Source organism: Phascolarctos cinereus, unplaced genomic scaffold, assembly GCF_003287225.1.
Source record: "Phascolarctos cinereus isolate Bilbo 61053 unplaced genomic scaffold, phaCin_HiC Scaffold_4;HRSCAF=312, whole genome shotgun sequence".
In the NCBI taxonomy this organism is placed as follows: domain Eukaryota; kingdom Metazoa; phylum Chordata; class Mammalia; order Diprotodontia; family Phascolarctidae; genus Phascolarctos; species Phascolarctos cinereus.
The window spans coordinates 348,866,389-348,891,729 of NW_027555847.1; the positions used below are offsets into that span (position 1 = coordinate 348,866,389).

The following is a 25,341-nucleotide window of genomic DNA, read 5'->3' on the forward strand; positions in this document are numbered from 1 at the left end:
AAACCTAATTAAGAATCCCCTATAAAATAATGAGAAAGTATAAAGAAACTAATCCTTCCCTCTCCACTGCAATAGCCATAGCAACTGAGCTTTGGACCTGTTCTGCAGAGCCCCTGAGTGCAGGGCCTCAGGTGCTAAATACAGCTTCATTAAGGATTTTAATGGAGAACATCCTCTTCTTGAATAGGACCTTCGTACTGTCCCCTGTTTTACCTGATTTACTATAACTGACAGCTTATGCAGATAAAGGTGTTGGTTCAGATGACCCTTTGGGAGATTCAAAAAGAAGGAAGCCAGAAGCTCAGAGGATCATGGAACATTGAAGGGAAATGGATTGTCTAGTTTAATTCCTAGCAGATGTGCAGATGACACAAAGCTGGGGGAGAGGGGAGACATTATCCACTGTATGAAAGACAAGATCCAAAAACCTCCCGATAGGCTAGAACCCTAGGCTAAATCTAATCCCTCCTATCAATATGAGAAGTGATAAGCTACAGTTGTGGAATCTGGTAAATGCTACTGGATTCATTTAATGTCTCCATTTGTTTTGCTCTCATTTTTTTGTTGTTCAGGTGTTTCTGACTTTTGGTGACCCCATTTGGCATTTTTCTGGCAAAGATACTGGATGTTTTTTCATGGCTTTCTCCAGTTCATTTTACAGATGAGGAAACTGAGGCAAACAGGGTTAAGTGACTTACTGAGGATCACACAGCTAGTGTCTGAGGTTGGATTTGAACTCAGGACTTCCTGACTCCAAGCTTAGCACTCTATCCACTGAGCCACCTGGCTGCTTTAACTTCTTTATCAAAAAGGAGGTTTGGGGTTGTTGAGAAAAGTTAGTGATTTTTAAAATTCAAAAAAACACTTTTAAAATAAATTAAACAATTTAGGATAAATGTAAAGTCTCATTTTAGAGTTCTAAAATCAACTTCACAATTATGAGATGAAGTAAGCATGATCAGATGAAATGTTTGTCTGAAAAAGAAAAATCTAAGGGTTTTAGTGAACTGCACACTCACTATAAATCAGGCATGTGCTGTCAGCCAAAGCCAAGGGGATCTTGAGCTGCATTAAGAAGCATAACTCTAGTTCCACACCACCAACTGTCTAGTGGACATCTCCAACTAAATGTCACATATTGTTGTGTTGTTTTTCAGTTATGTCTGACTCTTTCCGACCTCATTTGGGGTTTTCTTGGCAGAGACACTGGAGTGGTTTGCCATTTCCTTCTCCAGCTCATTTTATAGATGAGGAAACTGAGGCAAATAAGGTTAAGCGAATTGTTCAGGGTCACATAGCTAGGAAGTGTCTGAGACTGGATTTAACTCCAGAAGATGAGTAAGCCCGGCACTCCAACTTCATGTGTCCAAAACAGAATTCATTCTCTTTCCCCTCAGACCTTATCCTCTTCTTCAGGATCCTATTTCTACTGAGGGCACTCTCATCCTTCTACTCACACAGTTTTGCATTCTTGGAGTCATCATCAACCTTTACCTTTCCTTCATCCTCTTCATATCCAGTTCCTAGGTCTTGTCCATTCTCCCTCCACAACACGTCTGGTATCTATCTTCTTCTCTTTACTCACACTGCCATCACCCTCATTCACTACTTTACAGTAGTAAACTCCTCCTGGATTCTCCAGCCTTAGGTCTCTCCCCTCAACAATCTCTCTTCCAATCAGCTACCAAAATAGTACTTCATAATCTCAGTTCTCACCACATCACTCCCCTGCTCAAGAAGTTTCAATGGCTCCCTCTTTCCTCTTGATAAAAATAAAAACTCCTTTGACATTTAAAGTTTTTCATAACTTGGTTCCAGGCTCCATTTTTAGGCTTATTTCACCTTGCTCTTCTACATTCCAGGCAAACTTGCCAAACTGATTTTCTCCTTACATTGCTGATATTCTGCCCCCCCATTCCATGTCTAGAACTTCACTTCTACTTCCTGGCATCCTAGCTCCCTTTAAAACTTGGTTCAAGTGATACCTGTCTGGATCCTCCAAGTTGCTAATGCCCTCTCCTACTTCATATCCACTTGGCATTTGATTGTTGGTCTATATGTCTATTTCTCTCCCAAAAGAATGTAAGCTCCTTGAGGGCAGGGACTTTTGTTTGCCTTATCTTTGTATTCCCAGTAAGCATAGTGTCTGGGTGATACACAGTAGGCACTTAATAAATAAATGTTGTGTGTTGAATCAATAAGAAGGCGATAGTCCCACTATACTCTTGTCGGTCTACATCAGGAGTGTTGGATTCAATTCAGGGACATATTTTTAGAGAGAGAGGAGCTGGTGAGTGTACAGAAGAGAATAACTAGGATGGTAAAGGGCCTTGGGGCTCAACTGAAGGAACTAGGGGTGTTTATCTTGGAGAAGAAGACTCAAGGGCACATGAGACCTTTCATTCAAGAATCTGAAGGACTGTCAAGGAGAAGAGGCAGTGGGTTTGCTCTGTTTGGTCCCAGGGGGCAGAATCAAGAGGTGGACACGTTGCAAAGAGGCAAGCTCAAGGTTGGCAAGACGTCCTAAGCATCTAAGTGTATCGTGCTGCCCCAGCAGGCTGTAGGTCAAGCCGGCTGGATGACCACTTATCTGGTAGGTGGTAATAGAGATTCCTTCCTCTGGCAAGGAAGATTATGCTTCTCAAACTTTGTAATTCTGAGCCCCTACCCCCCTTTCCTCCCCACTTTGTTTTGCAGATGAAGACACAGGCCCAGAAAAGAAAAGAGATTTGTCCTAAGGTCACACAGTTATCAGAAGCAGAGTCTGGAATGGAGCCCAGTTCTTTTCTCCTCGAGTAGAGAACACCATCTAAATACTTTGCCTACAAAAGCAAAATGGGAAATGCCACAATTATGCCAGGAAGCAGAAATTCTGGAGGGATGCCCTGGTACATTGGCCTCATAAAAGGTATATCAAATCATTACAAATTGATGCAGAAATGCAGGATTTTCAACCTTTGGTGACTCTGAAATTTTACTGAATCAAGGGGTTATCAAGCAATACTTAGTTAATGGACCAGCCAGAAATCAGGAGCAATGAATGTTCCATCAAAAGACAGATTCAGCACTGTGCAGAAATAGTGTCAATAAATATAATCAATCCCTAAGAAGTATGTCACGTGTGGAATTCACAACCTGAGCATCCTGTTGATATCACTGTTGATACCAACTCTATAAATCATATAGGAAGAAGCAGCATTATTTTTACACCTACTATTCACAAGGGCCATATCCCATTCTGTGTGAAGCTTCTAGAAATGGACAAAGGGAGGGCAATTCTGCTCAGGTCAGCCCATTACTACCACTAACTGTGGCACTGCCAAAAGATTTGCAACTGATCTGAATGCCTGCCAATATCACTAGGGCATGTAGGTAGTGCAGTGGCACCAGATCTGGAGTCCAGAAGACCTGAGTCCAAATATGACCTCAGACACTTACTAGCTCAGTATTGGTCAGAGCAAGTCATTTAACCTGTTTGCCTCATTTTCCTCATCTGTAAAATGGGGACAATAATAGCACCTACTTACCAGGGTTGTTGTGAGGATCAAATGAAGTAATAATTATAAAATGTAAAGTACTATGCCCAGCACATAGTAAGTTTTATATAAACTTATCTATTATTATTACTTCTTGCTGGTTAAATGTGCTGTACTTTTTCCTGCCTGGAACTGAGAGGGGAAAGCACCTTGCTTGAAAATCTGCCTACATTCCGCATTTTTCCCCAGTCAAATATGGAGAGGCCCAATTTTCAAAAATGGGTGTGTCAGACCGCCACATTTCTATCTCAATGGATTTGATAATAAACAGCAACCATTCTTGTTTCCTTAGAAGACATGGCCAAAATCCTTTCTTTGCCAAACAATAAAGCTTAAAAATTCTCATTACAGAAAATGTTGTACAGCCCCAGAGTGTACAGAAAAAGAAGTCAGGCACAAGCAGACACACACACACACACACACACACACACACACACACACACACACACACACACACACACACACCAGAGAGCAGCATGGCTATAAAAGAAAGAACATTGGCTTCATGGAGTCAGAGGAACCGGGTTCAAATCCCACTCTACCACTTACTACCCTTCTCTGGTGTGGGGTAGAGAGGGAGGAAAGGAAACAGTCTGGAACTTAAAATGTAACAAAAAATAAATTAAATTTAAAAAAATGGTGTCATAACTTCCTTTGGCATCAGGTATTGTTTTAACACTCTTCATCCCCACAAAAGCTCTTCATATTTGCTCTAAATCTCTCCTGTTAGTGAGAACTTTTTCCATTTCACAGTCTGTTGACAAATAGAACGACATCTACTCTTTTTCATCTATTTTCACTAAAAACCAATCTCAAAAAAGCTAACACTATATGTGATGTTGCATACCTGTGAACTTCCCCCCCCATGCCTAAAATAATACCTTAATCTAAAATTGTTACATTTTTCAAAGGAAATTAAAAAATTTTTATTACAACATGGACTTTTTCTTCCTAAACATTTCAGACCTTGTTCAGTCGTCCCTGTTCCTCCTGGGCCGTCACAGCTCTAAAACATGTGCCTTTCACTTTGAGAACCAGAAGACTGACTATACAGGGAGAGATGGCTAGTTCCGCTGGATCAGCTCCAGCAGTAGCTTAACAAGTGGGACTCTTCCAGTTCATAGCTGGCCCACTTATTTGGAGCCTAACTACTCCTCTTTACTTGTCTTAATATCTGAAAAACTGAGGGGAGCGTTTTTAATTAGAGGTACCTGGGAACAGAGGTGTCTGTAATCTGGCACAAGGCAGCTTTGTAGAACATGCAGTACTATTCATAGGAAGATCCTGAAGAAATTTCTTGTGATAATGCTGCTAGTGGATGTTTTTGGCCCTTAAAAAGCATTTCACCAAGCATTTATTAAGTGATTGCTGTTGCTGCTGAGTTATTTCAGTTGTGTCTGACTCTCCGTGACTGCCCTTGCAATTTTCTTGGCAGAGATACTAGAGTGGTTTGCCATTTCCTTCTCCTCATTTTATAGATGAGGAACTGAGAGAAGCAGTGTTAAGTGACTTGCCCAGGATCACACATCTAGTAAATGTCTGAGTCTGGATTTGAATTCAGGTTCTCCTGACTCTTGCACTCTATCCACTGCACCACCTAGCTACCCAAGTGTCTGCTACATGCAAGGTATTGCAATTCATACTAGAGATACAAAGATCAAAGAAATGACACTGTTCATCCATTTCGAGAGTTTACACACCACTCATCTCTAACCTGCACAACCCCACTCATTCAGGTTCAGGAAGAGTGGCCAGGAACATTATCATGCCACCAAAAGCTTTTTTCACATAAGACGAGTGAGGGATGAGGAGCTAGCTATTTAAAAAAAATAAAGATACTAGGCTAAGGCACCTGGCTGTAAGAAACCAATATGCAAACCCTATCCCAATCCAACTTTGTGTGTGTGTGTGTGTGTGTGTGTGTGTGTGTGTGTGTGTGATGTGAGAGAGAGAGACAGAGAGAGTGAGAAAGACTATAAGTTGCAGTAAAGGGAGTGTGCTCATCTGGGAGATTTTAGCATTGAAATCACTGGTTTGGTCCCTATTATTGCTATTTGCATTTACATATATGTATGTATTCAAGTGTATATATATAAGCATGTATATATTTGCATATATAATTTGTTCTTTGCCTATAGTTGAATTCCAGTTAAAGGGAGATGTTGTGTGACTCCAATGGAAGCTATCAGAAAGCCTTCCAGAGAAAGACACCAGATTCAATTCAACTCAATAGATACAAGTCTTTCTGACTCCAAGTCCTTTAATCAGTACCTACTGTGTGCAGAGCATTGTGCTATTCACCAGATATATAAAAATTCTGCTTCCTCCAAACTCCCATGCTCAAAAAGTTTGCTACCTATAAACTCATAAGAAAGGCAAACTTGTGGGAGACACAAAACTTAGCACAAATTCCCTACCCTCATGGACCTTACATTATAGTAGGAGGGATGTGATTGCTAAGTATATAAAAAAAAAAAACTTTAAAGATGGTAGAACACGTAGTATAGTATATAATGACTTAAATTGGGTCTAGTTCTGAGGTTGACACACAAACACCAATTCCAATGCCCCCTGGAAATAAATCATTATCTCCCTCCACCTTCTCAGGGATATGATCCTATATAAAGAAAGACTGCAATTTCTTGAAGCCTTTGTGAGTTCATAAGCTTGAGCTCCAGTGACATAAATCAAAGTCCAAGTCATTTATTAAACTGCAAATAGCCATAAAATAAGAGTTAACATCAATTTGTCAAGTAAAGCAAGCTAAGAAATGAATTGCCCTGTTAGCTTGGAAGACCCTTTTGAGTAGCTGAGCAAATTCTCAAGGGAAAAGGTTAAAATTATTGCCATTTCATTTCCTTCTTTAAATCATGTGAAGTTCAAGCATGTTTTTTTGAAAGTTGTAGATTATGAGTCATAATTTAACAAAGTGTACAAATGAATGTTTCCTAGCTTTTCTCAAAAGGTTTTTTTTTCTCTAAAGGTAAACAGGCTATACGAAGCAATGTAATTGGCACTTTTTTCATTAGATGGTAGATTTAAAACACAATTTTCTTTGCATGGGAAGAAGACAAAAAACCACAGTCCTACAGGCATTTAATGGCTAATTTGAGAATTTAAAATTTCTTTTAAAATGGTATTTTGCCTATGGTTTATTGAAACTGTTTTTCCAAATCCCTTGTACAAGTGTCTGAAAATTTAAGATTAAATAAAAATGATATAATTCTTTTAAAATTAATTACTGATTTTTACGGTGGTGGTTTTTTCCCAATCTAGGATTTCAGTAGTATAGGGGATCTCTTTACATGCAAACACAACTAATCTAACTTAGAATCTTAGAGAGTTGTGAGGTTAAGCTTGCTCATGGGGACACAGCTGGTATTTATTAGAGGCAGGTCTTCAAACTTAGGTCTTCCAGAGTCTAACGCTTTACCTGTTGGATACTGCTGCATCTCAGCTGAATGATTGCAGTGGGAATGCACATGATGCTAGACACCATTTAGGGCTTCTGATGTAAAGTTGAAATGGTAGTAGAAAGATCAGTCAGTCAGTCAACAAACATTTACTGAGTACTAGCCACGTGCAAGACACACAGAGGTCTGACTACCGTAGAGCGATAAGAAGATGTATAAGACAGGAAGTCCCTGGCCCTCATGGAGTGTCTAGTCTAAAAGTTTTGAAAGTCCGTATAACCAAAGAAATAATGTGTCAAGTCTTAGAAATTCAGATGAATTCCTCCAGAGGAAGTGAGAAAAGAGCCATACGAGTATAACCATCATGGTAAGCTGAATGGATCAGCAAATCAAAAAGCCTACCAAGTTCATGCCATCCTAATCAATGAAATAAAAAGGTTCTGGGATGCACACATTTTCCTGAGAAGTGATGAACTTCCATTTCTGGAACTTTGCAATGTTGTACAAGGATCACATTACAGTTAATCTGTAGTTGTGCCTTCAAAATGAAATCTTGCTTCTACATGATTGTTCCTTTGCAAGCTCCTTACAAGACAAAGCTGCTTTTGAACCAGTAATTCATGCTTTGCTCAGAGATTATTTGTATTAGTAGGTATGAATACTAGGTTTCCAACAATTTTAATATAAAATAAACTAAGCTTGAAATTGCTTACCTTGAGAATATAATTAAAGCTCAAAAGTATTTTGACAAGGTTAGCCTGAAGTTTCTTGTTGTTCATCTGTCTTTCAAGTCAATTCAGTTCAGGTCAACAGGGTTCCTGCCAACATAGAGCTTAAACTCTAGAAGCAGGCTATGAGAAATACAGTAATAACTACAATACCTGAGGCGGGATTACTGTGAGAGGAAGGAAGAGGAGCAAAATGAAGAACTTTGTTAGATAAAAAGGGAATGGGTCTTTATCAAGCTGGGAGATCAAGGAAGGTTTCAAGAAGGTAGCATTTGAGACGGACTTTAAAGGATAGAAAGGAATTTAGTCAGTCCATTAACATTTATCAAGTACCAGCTATTTGCCAGGCAATGTGCTAAGCGCTAAGGATGCAAAAAAGGCAAAAGACTATCCCAGCTCTGGAGTCTGCAGTCTAATAGGAGAGACAACATGAAAACAATTATGTACAAACAAGCTTTATGCTCAATAGAGGGACAGCACCAGCATTAAGGGGCACAAGGAAAGGCTTCTTGTAAAAGATGGAATTTTAACTGAGAATTGAAGGAAGCCAGAAAAACCAGGAGGCTGATATGAGGAGGGAGAGCATTCCAACAATGGGGGACAGCCAGTGAAAATACCCAGCCTGGAGATGGAGTGTCTTGTTCAAGGAATAGCCAGGAGGCCAGTCTTGCCATACAAAGAGAGGAAGGGAGAACATTCCAGGCACAGAAAAGGATGTGAACTCAGGACTGGAAGCAGGGAAGCATTTTCAGAGGACGGAAAGAAGTTCACTTTGGCTAGAGCACAGTGTAACTCAAAAGGTAGTGATTCCACTCAGATGAGATAAAGAGGTTCGGAAGGTCTATTAAAATGGTCCAATTTCTGGACATCTGGGAATCTTTGACACGTGAAGGCTCATTAGGTGCTGCTGCTGTTAGTGTATCACAGGGTTGGACACATGATCTTATATCAGGCTCATCATGTACCAGGTCGTTCCTTATTAGGTTATGGTACAGGACTTAATTTTGGAAAGGTCTTCAAAGATGGGTGGGCATAAAGTTCCATTCAGTCATAGTGGAATATATACAGCTGAATTGGAAAGTAGAACTTTAAGATATTAAGCATGTTTTCATTGCTAAGTCTTTCATGTGGGACAGTAGTAAAGTGACCAGGATGATGACGGGACTAGATGCCAGACCTTATATGAACTGGTTGAAGAAACTAGAAAGGTTTAGCTTGGAGAAGAAAAGATCTGGGGAGAAAAGTTAGCTACCTCTGGGGTGACAAACTGTCCACATTAAAATGTACACTTCTTGAGGACAGGGACTGTTTTTTGCCTTTCTCTGTATCCCCAGAGCTTTGTAGAGTGACTGATACATAATATGTTCTTTGTAAATGCTTTTTGACTGACTTAGTGACTGTCATATGGAAGAGGGATTAAACTCTTCGGACTGGTCCAAGGAGGCAGAGCCAGGAGCAATGGCTGGAATTTTCAGAGAGGTAAATTTAGGCTAAATATGAGGGAAAACTTCCCAACAATGTGAGCTATCCAAGCGTGGAATGGACCACCTTGAGAGACAGTAGGTGGGAGGTCTTTCAGCAGAGACTGGATGACCACCTATTTGTAACATTATAAAAGGGGTTCTTAGTTGAAGTACAAGTTGGATTAACTGACTTCTGCATTCCCAACCAACCCTTAGAGCTGGTAATTCTATGACTTCCAAAACAAATACAGTAAATTAGTGGCAGAGCTAGAACCCAGTTTTCATAGCTGCTCGTTTAGTATTCTTCCTTGGCAAACAGAGATCCAGTAAGTGGGAAGTTAAGGATTTAAGATTTATTTCTTTTCTAATAAAAAGTTAAGGTAACATGCTTTTAGTATCTCTCAAATGACAGATGGTAACTTCTATGAGAAACATCTGTTCTTAGGAATGTTTTTTTTATTATTTAAAATTCATATTTAATGAGCTACTGAAAAGTCTCTGAGTATATTTTCCATTTCTGATTCATTAATAACCTAAGTCATCAATGGGTAGGCACATTAGCAAGAATTCACAAACAGGAAATGAACACTTTGAAAGCAGTATAATTATGAAGTAAGGCTACTGAGTTCAGGAGGGGCATAAAAACACTTCAGAGACATACTGAAGAACTAAATGTACTTTACTGGCAAAACACAGTGGGAAATTGATCAGTAATCAGAAATGGAATAAATTTTTTTCTAGCAAAGGTTTTAGTCTAGGAGAGTTTCAGAAATAGTGATAGGCACTAAATACTGGTCACAATCCCAAATCAAAGGCTAATCTTCTGTGGTATACAGTGTTGAAAAACTGTTGATTATAATTTCAGTCTTTTCAATCACAACAGTGCACACACTGATAACTATTACTGTTAATTATTTAATTTTCAAACAGGAAGGACAAAAAATATCTTCATATTGGTGGACTTTTGATTATCACTGATAGATAGCATCAGGGCAAATTAGCAGAAGACACATAAGGTAATAAGAAATAGACCAAAGCAGAAATGCATGAAGCTGGATATAAAAAGCCACGAGGATCCCTAAGGCAAAAGGGACCCATGGTAGCTTCATAGATGGATATGGCTGTTGTGAAGTTTACAGCGTTAGTTATCAGCAGGACTTGTCTGAGGAAGCCAAGAAAAACTCCAGATTTGAAATTGAGGATTGTTGAAAACAAGGAAACTATTCTAGCGACCTATGAGAAGATAGTATTCTATTTGAATTTGATAGGTAATCATATCATATATTTACCAAATGTAAATTGGCCTATCTGATAGAGAAGGGTTGAAAGAATACAGTGATTTGTCATTTGGGGTTTTTTTTTTGGTTCATTTTTTCACGGCAAGCATCATGAGCTCACAGCATAATAATATTATTATTTATGTTTATATAGCACCAAAGGGTTTATAAAATGCTTTACACATTATCTTAATTGATCTTCTCATTAGTCCTCTGAGGTAGATACTATCGGTATTATTTTCTCCACTTTAAAGGAGAGACTGAGGATCTGAGTGTTTAAGCTAAAGGCCACAGAAATATTAAGGGGTAGAGGCAAGGTACAAACCGTGGTCTTCCTGACTCCAAGACCAGCACTTCATCAAACATGCCACAAGGTCTCTCTATAATTATGATGATAACGGGCCAAAAGTGTGATATTAGGGCCCAAGAAGCCAATGCTGTGTAAGGCTGTAGCAGCACAAGGATGGTATCCAGAACAAAGAAAGTTAATAGGACCATTGTCGTTTCCTGGCCAGACTACACATAGTCTATTGTGCTCTGTTTTGCCTCATTCATTGATAAGCTGGGGCACTTCCAGAGGCTGAGGGGTCTGGAAATCACATCATAAAAGAAAAGACTGAAGGAACTGGGGAGTGCTGAGTCTGGAAAAGAGAAGTCTTAAGAAGGTCATGATAACTTTCTTCAAAAATCTCAAAGAATTTCAAAATGTCTTCAAATGTGTAAGATGACACTTGGTTGGTATGATGCCAGAGGACAGTATCATGACCAGCCTGTGGAAGTTACAGGGAAGCAGTTTCTTAACTTGTTAACAGAGCTGTCCAAATATGGAATAGGCCACCTTCTGAGGCCTATTCCCACAGACATTTGAGGTATTTGAGTGGAAACTGACCACTTGTCTAGCATGTTGTAGCAGAGATCTATCCAATGGCTGGTACATTGGCCGAGATTAGAGGTTCTTAACCTGGGACCTATGAACTTCTTTTAAAAAAATGTTTTGATAATTTCATTTCAACATAATTGCTTTCCTGGGAAATTCTATGTTTTATGCATTTAAAAACATTATTCTGAGAAAAGATCCATAGGCTTCACCAGATTGCCAAGGGGACCACGACACAAAAAAGGTTAAGAACCTCTGTTCTAAATTGGGGTGAGGAACCTGCAGTCTCGAGGCCATATGTGGCCCTCTAGCTCCTAAAGTGCCCCCCTTTGACTGAATCCAAACTTCACAGTTCACAATTCACTTGGCTGCACTTGAGGACATAGAGGGCCAAGTGTGGCCTTGAGGCTGCAGGCTCCCCACTTCTGTTCTAAATGATATTAAAAGTCTCTTCCAATGCTAGCTTACATGAATTTATCATCCTTTGAATCTACAATGGCTCTTTCTTGCTTATTGCATGAGGTCTAAACCTTTCTCCCTGATTTTCAAAACTTTTTAGTAATATGGCCCTACCCTTACTATTCACTCTTATTTTCTACTAATCACCAGGGAGACCCACGTACATCACACTCTCTCCACCTACCACATTAGGAATGTCCTCCTCCTACCTCTGACAAATCAAATGTAAACCCGGCTTTTTAGTCCAACTCAAGATTTAAATCCACCGTGAGACCTTTCCCAAATACTCTACTGCACACCAAGCACTAATTCTCTGAACGTTTTGTAGAACTTAGAATGTCTACCATTTTCCACCAAGCTATTCAACACTTAATGAGATACTATCTTTTATTATTCTTTAATTACTTACGTGTTTTAGACCAAACTTCCCCAGGGATATTCCCAGGATATTAAGTCAGATATCATGTTTGTGTATACATATATACGTATGTACACAAATATATACATAATACTCTATTTTTTGTTGTTCAGTCATTTCAGTCATATCTGACTCTTTGTGACCTCATTTGGGGTTTTCTTGGCAAAGATATTTGAGAGGTTTTCCATTTTCTTCTCCAGCTCATTTTGCAGATGATGAAACTGAGGAAAACAAGGTTAAGTGACTTGCCCAGGGTTACAGAGATAATAAGTATCTGAGGCCAGATTTGAACTCATGAAGATGGGTCTTTCTGATTCCAAGCCCAGTGCATAGATAGATAGATTATAGATAGGTAGATAAGATATAGATAGATAGACACCTTATTTCATTGCAAAGTCTTTGCAGACTTTATGACAAATTTTGCAAAAAAAGTGGGGGTGCAACCATTATGTGAAGCTTTAAAAATTGTGCTGGTATTACTTAAAATTTTTTTTTTCAGGCAATTGGGGTTAAGTGACTTGCCCAGGGTCATACAGTGTTTAGTCTGAGGCTGGATTTGAGCTCAAGTACTCCTGACTTCAGGGCTGGTGCTCTATTCACTGCGCCACCTAGCTGCCCTTAAAAATCATTTATTACTAATCTGTATTGCTGCCACACAAACTGTATAGTTTAGCTGGCGTGGGAAGATGAAAGTCTTACCATGTCATGTGACTTACTCATGGCCGGGTTTGCCAGCCGGCCTGCTCTCCTCGTGTCTGTGGCTCTTCATTGGGTTGAGTGACAACACTGTTAGTACTGCAGCGGCTCTAAACAAACCACGCAAGTCAGCTTTTGGAAATATACCAACAATGCGCATGTGCTGAGAATTCTAGGTTTGTGGCTCACAAGGTGTGATGAACAGAATTGTGCCATGCAACGATTATGCTATGAAAGGTTATAAACCAATTTTTGGACTGAAAAAAAAAACCCAGAGTGCAATGATTATGCAGTGGCAATGACTGTGCAGTGAAATATGGTATGTATGTGTATGTATATATGTGTGTTTATGGGTGTATATATGTATGTATTATGTGTTTCAGTGCCTAGGACAGCCCTGGAAACAGTGCAAGAGAAAGAACATTGGTTTTGAAGTCAGAACCCTGGGGCTCTAGGAGTCTGAGCCCCAAAACTAGTCGTTTGATGGTCTGATTAATTTTATAGGCCAGTATCAATTACAGCCCTAGCTTGGTTACTCAGCATCATTATCCAACAGGCTCTAAAGGGTCTTACTGATGATGCCATTAGTTCTCACTATCTGAGTCAGTAATCAAAAAAGAATATTCCAATTTTACACATGTGGAAACAGAAAGACAGCATGTTAAAGCTGTGCAGGTTCAGTGATTAGCATCACAATATGTCATTAGTGGAATGAGAAATGGAACCTTTATCTGCTGACACCTCATTAGAAATGAGAAACATTCTCAAATGGTGCCATTACTAGAAGTTTTTAGATACTTGTAAAACATCCCCACAGGGTCACTGCTGGAAAGCAGGCCAATGACCTTGAGCTGTCACTCCAATCAACTGTATGTATTAGCTATTAAATTTTCTGAATATCAAGAGTCTCATTTTTAAAATATGGATAATAATCCTTTCACTATTCTCTTCCCAAGATTCTTGTGAAGAAAGTGCTTTATACAACCTTAAAGCTCTAGAAGTATGTGAACAATTATTACTATAACTACAGCAGAAGAAAATACATGGTTTATTATTCCAGTTCCTCTCTTTTCACTTCTTATTCTCACGCTCCACATTCTTCCTACTTCAGCTTTGCTCTTTCTCCTTCATTGTCCCTCTATATCCTGTGATATAAAAATATCTACCAAGAGAGACGTATCAATCAATAGTCAAGGATGCCCAATAAGCGTCTATTTTGTAAAAGTCTCCTAGGAATAGAAGGTGCTATGCCGACTAACATTACAAAAGTCCTGGCTTTTCATTATGTCTCTCCTAAGCAGATTGAAAAGACAAGGCAACTCTAGGATATCTATCCATCACCTTTCCATAAGTGAAGAAGGGCAATTCCTGCCATCTCCTTTGAGAAGAGAGCAGTGGTAAAGGTCAGGCTCCACCTGGCTTTGTGCATGCTCCTCCACATCACCTATACACCCTTAGCCACATCCTTTATTCTGCTCTATCTATCTACCTACCCATAGCCCTGAGATAGGAAGGACAATGTTTCCCTTTGTATCAGGTGCATCAGGCATGTTAACTCCTGGATTTTAAAGCTGGAAGGGTCTATTGAGATCAATAAATCTAACTCTCTCATTCTACAGATGAGAAAACTGAGGCCAAGAGAAGTGACTTGACCTAGGTCATCCAGTGAGTAAAATTTCTGAGGCAGGATTCAAACCCAAGCCTTACTGACTGCAAGTGTGTACCATGTCTACATCAACAGTTCTCAAAGTGGTCTGGGGACCACTGAGGGTCCTTGAGACTCTTTCAAGGGGTCCATGAAGTCAAAACCATTTTCATAATAATATGAAGACATTTTGATTTCTAGTTAGTTACCGGGACAGGACTAGAATGAGGGCCTGCAGACTGCCCAGTCCTGTGTTCCCTCTCACTTTGTATCCCACAGGTGGGGGAAGAGAATAAGCATTTAATAATACTTCTTATGCGCCAGGCAATGTTCTAAATGCTTTTACAAATACCTCATTTGTTCCTCACAACAACCCTGCAAGGTAGGTGATGTTATTATCCTCATTTTACAGATGAGAAAACTGAGGCAAACAAAGGTTAAGTGACTTGCCAGGGACACACAGCTTTTAAGTGTCTGAGGCCAGATTTGAACTCGGGTCCTCCCAACTTCAGGCCCAATGCTCTGTCTGCTTCATACCACCTGCCTCTAAGATGCCTGCCAGCTAGGTGGCACAGGGTCTGGCACTGGCTCAGAAGTCAGCAAGTTTTGAATTCAAATCCTTTCTCAGACAAGTACTAAGCTGTGTGGCCCATGGGAAATCACTCACCCTCCCTGTGCTCCAGTTTCCTCATCTACAAAATGAGGTGGTTGGACTTAGTCGCCTCCAAAATCCCTTACAGCTTGAAATCTGTGATCACACAGGCTTTTATTAAGACAGGTTCTATGGGGCAGCTAGGTGATGCAGTAGATAGAGCACCGGCCTTGGATTCAGGAGTTCAAATCCGGCCTCAGATACATAACACTTAATAGCTGTGTGACCCTGGGCAAATCACTTAACCCATTGCCTAGCCAAAAAATAAATTAAATAAAGACAGGTTCTAAATGAAAATAAACAGCTAAAAATAGCTAAAATATATGGAGAAGCATGAAGACCTCACATGTCCTCTTGTGGGATACTGGGCAGGTGAGTTCCCCACAGCAGCTGTCTGCAGTTCTGTATTATCTCATGTGTTCCCCATAACAAACTGGCAGGGTAGGCATTTTTATCCCTGATTTAGGGATGAGAAAATTTAAACTTAGAAAAATTAAGTGACTTGACCAAGGCCACACAGCTATTAAGTGGTAGCACTGGAACTGAAACCAAGTTCTTCTAACTTCAGTTTGAAGATATCTCTGAAAGAAATTGTATTAACTAGAGATATTAAAAGTAAGTCTGGTGGTCATTTTAAAGAGCCAAAAAAAATAATCCACAAACAGCAATTTCTGACAAGAACTCTGTCTCCCTGTAAAGTGTTGACCAAAGCAATTTTCTGATTTGTGGTTTCATTTTATATTACTGGAATTAAATTTTCTCAAGAGGGGGGACTGGAAGAAATTATCTTAGCTTGCTGTCTTCTCCACCCCTTGTCCTGCCATCATCTTGGGGATGCTCTTACAAGCCTTCTAACATCCCATCTATACCAGTGGAGTCACATCTTGGACCTCACTGATTAGAACAACCTGAACTCCAAAATCCTCAATGATGAACATAATTTTTTAAACCACAATCTACTTTCTCTGTGTAAGGGGTGTTCAGGCAGCACCTCTGGTATGAGGGCCTAGTAAGCCCTTTTCAGGCCCACTTATCCACCTTTGGGGTCCTTCTTTCATTCAACTCTTACCTGTAGCTCCAAAAAGCTGTAGCACATGAGCAATGGCTACACCCTGGTAAACCACCTCCGCAGATGGACTAAACCAGGTTGAGGGTAACTGTCAGGCTTCAAACCCATCAGTGAGTTAGGAGGATATCTACCCTGAGCATGTGAAGGTCCTGCCTGCCCCCACCCTGTGGAATGGGCAGGTGAGAAGAATTTGTTCCAGTGGCCATGAAGGCTTCTACAGGTTTCTGCCAATCTTTTGTTGTGTCATCTTGGACTAGATGGAAATTACAGCTATTTCCCTTAGGTTTTCTTGATCAATGAATTCTTAGAGTTGACTTGGGTCTATGATCTGGACTTCTCTAGGTCATAATACAACACCATCTTCCCATATTCAATATTAGGTACTTGTTGAATTTAATTGAGCCTCTTAATTCTTCCTTGTTTTTCCAATCTATTAAATGTATTCTGGTCCCACTTCCCACCCTTCCTTCTGGTCCTACGATCACCCATTTCAATGATGGCTTCTCCTCTATCTTTGACTCTCTTATCCCTTTGGCATTCCGTTGTTTATACCTTTTTAACCTTCAAATCTGTGCAACTCCTAGCACCTGTCTCCTTTATACCAACTCCTAAGTGGCTCAAGGGGCTCCAGAAAAGAATAGAATTAGATTGACTTGGTCCACTCAAAGTTAAGCTTAATCAACCTTGACTGGTCCTTAGCAACTGTATTCATCTCATAATTGTTCCTCTGTTACATTTTATACAAAGCTTGCTACAAATCATCTTTTCTATCCTGAAAGAATTCATTTCCAGTCCCTCTCCATTACCTTCACAATCAGCTAAGTATCTGAAATTACTGAAGTTATTCAACTCTCAGCTACCTTAACTCTTCTCCCAGCTCTAAATCTCTCCATATCCTCACTCTCCCAGAACCACAAAGAAGGTGGTCCACCTTGCTTATTCCAATCTCTCTCTCTACCTGTTTTCTTGATCCCCATCCTTCCCATCTTTTCCATGACTTTGTTCCCTCAATTATCCCACACCTCTGATGACTCTTCAATCTCACCCTCCCTACTGGCACCCCTCCCTGCACTAAGGACATACTTGCCCCACACCCAAGAGCCTGTCTTGGGCCCTTTTCTCTTTTCCATTATTTGGTGACCTATTCAGCTTCTATCATTTCTATGCAGAAGGCTCAGAGCTAGTCTCTACTGAGCTCCAATTCTGCATTATCAATGGCCTCTAGAACATTTTCAGCTACATATAGGCAAGGCATCTCAAACTCAACATGATCAAAAAATAATTCATTACTTCTCCTCCTCAAATATACCCCTCTTCAAAATTCCCCTCCTCCTCAAATATACCCCTCTTCAAAATTCCCCTATTACCATTGAGGTCACTGCCATGCATCCAGATAGGTTCGCATCTTTGAGTCCTTATTCTTATTCACCCCACATATCCAAGCAGTTGTTGGATCTAATCATTTCTATCTCCATACTATCTCTTACATACATCACTTTTCCACTCACCCAGCCACTGCCCTAATTCAGTTCCTCATCTCTTCTCACCTGTGGTATTGTAATCCTAATTGTTTTCCCTGCCTTAAGACTCTCAGAACTCCAATCCATCCTCCACATAGCAACTGAGGTGATTTTCTTTTTTCTTTAGGCAATTGGGGTTAAGTGGCTTGCCCAGGGTCACACAGCTAGTAAGTGTCAAATGTTTGGTCTGAGGCTGGATTTGAACTCAGGTCCTCCTGACTTCAGGACTGGTACTCTATCCACTGCTCCACTAGCTGCCCCTGAAGTGATTTTCTTAAACATGATCTTATAATGTCACCCTCCCATCATTAAATCTAATGGCTCCCTATTACCTAGAGAATCATATGTATGTAATCATAAATATGTATACATTCTGTACATGTATATATATGGATATACATTGTCTCTCCATTAGAATGGAAATTCCTTGAAAGCAGGCATTGTCTCACTTTTCTCTTTTACTCTTGGTCCTAGTAGATCAACTGGCATGTAGTAGCAGTTATTTAATAAATGCCTGCTCTGTATAACATGAATGAGAAAATGCTGATTAGTATTTACCTACTAGGATTTTTGTTAAAAGAAAACAGATTCCTGATTAGAAAACACCTTTTTCTTACCTCAAATTACTCATCTGTAAAATGGGTAAAGTATCACTTACCCTAATTACCTTACAGAGTTGTCACGAAAATCAAGTGAAATAATGTCCATGAAAGGCCTATGACAAACATTATCATGGACATGTCAGCTATTTTTAATATTACTGAGACATTTTGGATCTTGTCTTCTATTCCCAATTAACTTTATTCTTGATGGAACCCAAAATTCTAACAGTAGAGATAAATACAAAACATGTTGACAAGACCTGAGATCTTCCATCTTGGAGAGGTTAGCCAAGATAATGCTTAATATCCTCAGATATCATCTTTTACTAGGTGTTGTTTCTCCCATTTATAATCGGTAAAGAAATGTAACATCCTCCACATTCAGAACTGTTGGTGGGAGCATTATCTTTATAAACAATAAATATCAATAGCTCTGCCTCGTGGCTAGTACAGGGTATATAAGTCCTCGTTCCTGCTCTTGAGGGTCTTTAGAGTATAGCTGGGGAGATAAAACACATACTGAAAAAAGATAAATAACCGCATGCTATTGTGTTAAAGTTAGAAGGCATGGGTTCAAAGTTGAGCTATACAACTTACTACCCATATGACCTTGAGAGAGTTATTCACTCCCTGGGAGCATCACATATAAAATGTGGACAGGACAGGACAAGACAAGATGACCCCTTAAGGCTCTTCTAGCCCTCAAATGCAGGCGATAGCCTACGAAATTAAGGCCATGCATGTTAAGTGCCAAATTGGTAGTATATTTCAGAGGTATACAACATGCCACCTGTGCTGCTCTGGCAATACTCCAAGGAGGAACCAGAACCAGATTAAAATGCAATTGAGAAATATTTAACAAAATAACTAAAAATAGAATAGAATATAGATAATGCTAATATGTGGTTTTCTAAGTCAATATAAAACCCACAGGAATCCTTATGTATGGCTTAGTAGCCTTCACTTCTATTTAACTTGATAGCACTGGTATAGATTATTATCACAGGACTTCAGAAGAGGAAATGATTGGGGATGATCAAATCACTCCCATTCGTCACTCAAGGGGTCAGTGTTTCCAAGAAGACAGGACTTGAATTGGCCTTGAAAAAATGGATAGACCTTAGAAACAATATTCATGTGACCTAGAAAGATAACAAACATAAGTTTAGGGAGAGGGTCTTTGTTAGTTCCTGTGGCCAAACAACTTTAGCACCTGGGTGGTCAAACCATTTTGTGATGAGTCTCTTCCAACTTAGCCACATGGACAACAAGGTGTATAGTCTATTACTGGGACTGTTCTGTTGTTGGCCCCACACTCAGCTTTTCAGCTTAGTAGGGCCTGCCAGAGCTCACTGTCATAGGCACAGCCCTTGAGAAGTCAGGACCAACTCTAGAGTAGTATAAGGTCTCAGGTTCACATTTACATTCAGGATGAAGCATCAGAGTAGAATTTAATTCAACATAACTCACATTTATAAAGAACTTGAATCTTTGCAAAGCACTTTGCAAACAACAATTCTGTGTGATAGACTGAACAAGTATTTTTATTCCCATTTTACAGATGAGGAAATTGAGTCTCAGAGGCTTGCTCAGGGACACACAGTAAAGCAGCAAAATTAGTAAAGTAGAAGAATTGGGAAGCAAACCCTGGCATTTTGTCTCCCCAAACAATGTTCTTTCTACTATACCTCACTACCTCTCATTCTAACTGAGGAAAACTTAGATAATTAGAGAAAAAGAAAAGCTTTGCTGTCAAATTTCACTATTATCATAAGGGGTGTGAAATTTCAGCTTCTGTAGAAGGCAGCAACCCACTTTGGTTCATCAGGAAAGAGCACATCAGACTTCTTTTATATTTTCATTTCCTATCCCCTTTGCCTCACAAGCAAAATGAGTTGTTAACTTAACCATATGTATGTCCCATACATATAGTTTGGGTCCTCTTTACATCAGGAAGCATTTCTTCCCAAGCACCTTTTATCTCCACTGGAGCCAGAACATGGGCTGTCTCCAGAAAAACACAGGAGGCATTCTTTGCCTACCTACTGATTGATTCTGAGGATTTAAGTTCAGCAAACCAAAAGTAGAGTTTTTAATTAAATTATATGTAGGGACTGTTTCAAATTTCCTACTTATTCTGAACATTCAGCTTTGGTTTTCCTGACCTTTAGTGTGGTCATACAAATGCTATCTTTTAAAGTTAAATCTTTCTTGACAAAAGGAAATGAAGAAGACATGGGTTGTAAGTAAAAGTAATTTTACCTGCACATTCACGAAAGTGTGCTAGGTATTGCAGAAGTGTTTTGAAGTTTGTTATAACCATCTTATGATCATAAAGAAAAATAAATAAGGGATAAGAATCAAGCTGATATAGAATTTGACCAAGCATCAGTTGTATTGGAACTCCTCTACACACACACATACACACCCCAACTCTTATATGATCCTGGTGAAAAAAATGCCAAAGAGACACATGGAGCTATCACCTTGTTTACATAATTAATATGGTGTAGGTTTGAGTATTAGCAAACTTCAATCCATTAAAATGTTAGAAGAGGACCTGCAACACTGTGCAAATCTCATGAATACACAATTTAGAAAATAATAGGTACTAAAGAAATTATGTCCTTGCAGATTTTAATTTAAATCTGCCCAGAGGCAGCTAGGTGGTATAGTGGATAGAATGCTGGACCTAGAGTCAGGAAGATCTGAATTCAAATTTGACCTCTAACTCTTACTAGCTGTGTGACCCTAGACAAGTCACTTAACCTCTGCCTTAGTTTCTTTAACTATTAAATGAGGATAATAAGAATAGTACCTACTTCCCATTGTTGTTATGAGATTATATTTTTAAAATGCTATATAATTTTAGCAATTATTGTTTAAAAACTAAAAGTCTGGGGCAGCTAGGTAGCACAGTGGATAGAGCTCTGGCCTTGAAATCAGGAGGACCTGAGTTCAAATCCAGCCTCAGACACTTGACACTTACTAGCTGTGTGACCCTGGGCAAGTCACTTAACCCCAACTGCCTCACAAAAACAATAAAAACAACAACAACAAAAGCCTAAAAGTCTATTATGAGTAAAAAACTTCTATGAGGAAAATAAGTGAAATCAAAAAGAAGAAAACAGTCATTCCACAGTGTAGCAATAAATATGTAAAGATCAGTGGGGTGGTTAGTGAAGCTTTCACTGAAAGAACCTATTTTTTTTTAAACTAAACATCTTGCTGCCTGCATTCTCATTATATCTTTCAGATTTATCTTTACATTAACAATGCTAACCGGCAGATAGCCAGCAGGGCTTGCCGAGTTGGACCAACTTCAGGAATTGTTTCCATGCTGGGGCACTTCCTGAGCTTGGCACAGGCCAACTGCAACTGTGGCTCCATTTATTACATTATGCTATAAACATTATGTCCTGAGCTAACAAGATACTCAACATGACAGTCCAATAGGTTACTGAGTACAGTAAACATCTGTTCACCAGGCACCAGAGATATGACTGAGACAGGCTGTAGCAAATATCAATTTTAAGTGGTTTACGCTGTGGCTTTTTTTTTTTAGTAATAAAAAAATTATAATCCCGAACTCTGACTGAGACAAATATTTGCACGTCAGAGTTATGCTCACTTTAAAAAAACAAAAACCATGCATGTGTGCTGTCCTTGTGTTTATAGTGTCTCATCTCCCATCCTCCTCAGCACAATGTTTGCTTTTAGAACACTTCAGGAGACCAATGATAGAATAATTTCGATGTATATATTTACTCTGAAGAAAGGCTGAACATTGAGTCACCTATTCTCCTAAGTAGTAATGTTAGGCAATTTTTTTTTCAAGTTGGCAGTAGGAGGAGAAAACTTCTTGGCTACAAATTACAGTATGCCTCACAGACTTTTAGGCTAAAGCAAATCTTCCATGACAAATATATAACTAGAGACACCTCGGTCTCTCTTTCCGGGGTCCTCGAGTCGTTTTTCCCCCACAGAGCAAACACACCATCCTTCACTCGTCCAAAAAGCAAATGAATGAAGTACAGACCAGCATCTTGCCCAATCCTTTTATTTCAGTAGGTTTTTTTTTCCAGGAGTTTTCTTTCTATGAGACTCTATATTAAGATCTCAGGGACATGAAACATGAGGGATCCCCTGCAAACGCTTCTGGACGAGAGATGCAGTTTCCTACAACAGGAGAGCCCAGGCGGGTGCCTACAACCTGAGGGTGGTGTGCCTGAGTACCTCTTCAAGCTGAAGTTCTGAAGGCAAACAAACACCCCTAGCGAATGGGTGACACTGCAGACCCAGAGTTCCTTCCATTTCGGGGATTCGCCGCAGGGCACCACGTCTCTAGCTTGGGGCTGTGCCCGTCTTTCTGCAGGGTTCTTTTTCAGAGAAAATGGGGGTACTTCTTATACTGTAACGCTGCTGCTTGCAAATTCGGAAGAGCACATAGCTAATTCCCAGTCTCTCGCCGGCAGGGAACTTCTCCAGTTTCCCCACCCTCCCGCCTCCCGTTACCTTTCCGCAGTCCCGTCCACGGCTGAGACATAAACAACCCTCCCACCACCACCACCGCCACCACCACCTCCCAGGGCCTCCGCCTACCCCCACAGTACTCTCTCAGCTAAGGGACACTCCTACACGCTGTGCTTGCTCTTCTGTACACCGACACACATACATAGCACGTACAGCCGTGCAAGCACACAAAACCGCCGCCGCAGCCACCACCACAGCTACCACCACCACCACCACCACCACCACCACCACCACCACCACCAAAACAAAACAAACCCGGACAGCCAGTGTTCTAACATCAGTTTTCAGTGTGGTGTATACAAGGAGGGTCTCCCACCCAGACAACGCGCCCCACGCCCTCTGCCTTCCTCCAAAGCCCTAGCCACTGAGCAGCAGGGAGTCCCTTAGACCAGGCACCCGCTGGCACTCCCGACCGCCTCTGTTAGCGCTGGCTGTCAAAACTTTGCGGTCGTTTCTAAACCGCAGATTAGTGAGGGGCCACTAGTGAGGAAGATGTTGCAGCCCCAATTTCCAAGCCAATCCCATACAGACAAACCGAGTTTACTTATACAGAGTCTCCCAAAGGGCAAAAAAGAGCAACAACAACAAAAAATATATAACAGTTGCATCAGGGATAGAAGAAAGGCTGGGCACATTAGGAAAGGCTGGAAAAGGAGCCCCATTGTTCCCTTATCCTCTCCAACCATCCAGTCACCTCTCTGGACACACAGCTCCAGCTGGAGCTCCTGATCCCGAGTAGGCTGAAGATGTCAAACACAAATTATATATGGGGGGGGCGGGGGAGAGTAAGAGTGAGAGAGAGAGAGAGAGAGAGAGAGAGAGAGAGAGAGAGGAGAGAGAGAGAGAGACTCACATAGAGGAAACTTTTAAGACACCCACAAACTATTTCCAAAATAAGTCCTTCCATACACACGCCCCTCAGTAAGACACCCTCCTTCCTGCACGTAAACAAGTTTAGTTCTATTATCCTCACTCCCCCAACTCTCTCCCCTAAAAGAAAAAAAAATCAAGCAAAGACAGACAGACAGAAACACACACGCACGCACGCACACGTCCATGGTATGGATCAGATTACAACAACCTACCAGCGGAAAACAACTTCTTTGGTAGGAAGCGCAAGCCTTCTGTGCTCTACCCCCACCTCCAGCCCCCAGTGTATTTGCGGATAAATCCTAAGCCTCCAGCACCCCCAAATAAACCTCCCCCCGCCCGGCCCCAACGCCGAGTTCCAGCCCAGAGTTGGGAAGTGACCCCTCGCCCGCGGATCTGCCCACCACCACGGCCACTACCTTGGAGCGGAGCCTCGTAGCAGAGCGAGCCGAGGGTCTCTCTCCTCGCAGCGGCGGGTTGCGCCCGGGCGCCCCAGGGGGGTCCCCGCTGCCGGGGCGCTCAGCAGCAGCCACAGCTGCCACCGCTGCTGCTGCAGCAGCCGCCGCCGCCGCCGCCGCCGCCTCTACCTCCTCCCCTTCCCATGGCTGCGCCCTGCTTGGCAGCTCTCGGGCTGTCAGGCTTCGGGAGAGGAGGGGTGGAGAGGGGGGCGGGGTAAAGGGGAGGAGAGGGGAGTGGAGGGGAGGGTACGGGAGGGGTGGGAACCAGGGAAAGGGAGAGGCAGCTTTTTTGCAGGGGTGAGGGGTGGGGTGCGGATTGAGGATCTCGTTGAAACCGGGAGAGAGCAGCACGCTCCAGGGTCTAGGCTCGGGACGGGAGGGGAGGGAGCGCTCCAGCCAAAGGAGGAGTGAGGGCAGCTGGTGGGAGATGGGCTGGGGAGGAGGCGAGAGCCGCCCGGGGAGCGAATTCCTGGGAGCTCAGATTGCTGCCTTTGCCTGCAAGGAGTTGGAGTTGGTGCGTGTCACTTTCATCTGGACGACTCGGCTCCTCCTAGAGGAAAGCACTGGCTGGTGCAGCACACTTCCTTCCTCTAGGGAGGCCCACCCCTACTCCCCGAAAGAAAACAGGGTCCGAAAGATAACTATGGTAAATAAACAAAGGCGGGAGCACGCTGATGTTAGCTCTCTTTAGGGGGTGGAGAGCGAAATTCAGGAGGAAAGTCATTTAAAAGGCCCAACCTCCAAATGGCTACTTTTAGCAACATGGAGCCAGCTTGAAAAGCACCCCTGGCACCTAGTTTGTGGGACCTTGGAGCAAGTCTTCACCATTCTGAACCTCCAGTGCCTCATAGACAGAGTGGGCATAGTATTACTAATATTCCACGGGGCTCCTATGAGGAAATAGCATGTGTGTATGTGTATATGTAAGTATATGTGATTCCGATAGTGATGTATATTTAATGTTTTCTTCAAACAGATGCATGTATATGTACACTATGTGTTATACATGGATACACTTGTGCATATGTATGTTTTGTACATATACATGTGTATATATGCATTGCATTATGTTTGAATGTACTTATATATACATATGTGGTGTATATGTGTGTATATACATAAGTA

At 41.1% G+C, this 25,341-nt stretch overlaps 1 long non-coding RNA gene across 1 annotated transcript in view; it reads right to left on the bottom strand.

Annotated features, from left to right (window-relative positions):
* Positions 1-24,754, bottom strand: part of LOC110215182 (uncharacterized) — a 176,746-nt gene extending 151,992 nt beyond the window's left edge. Inside the window, exon 1 of the long non-coding RNA XR_013486149.1 lies at positions 24,178-24,754. This is a non-coding gene — a long non-coding RNA (uncharacterized LOC110215182). The remainder of the gene's footprint in view (positions 1-24,177) is intronic.
* Between the last annotated feature and the right edge of the window lie 587 nt (positions 24,755-25,341).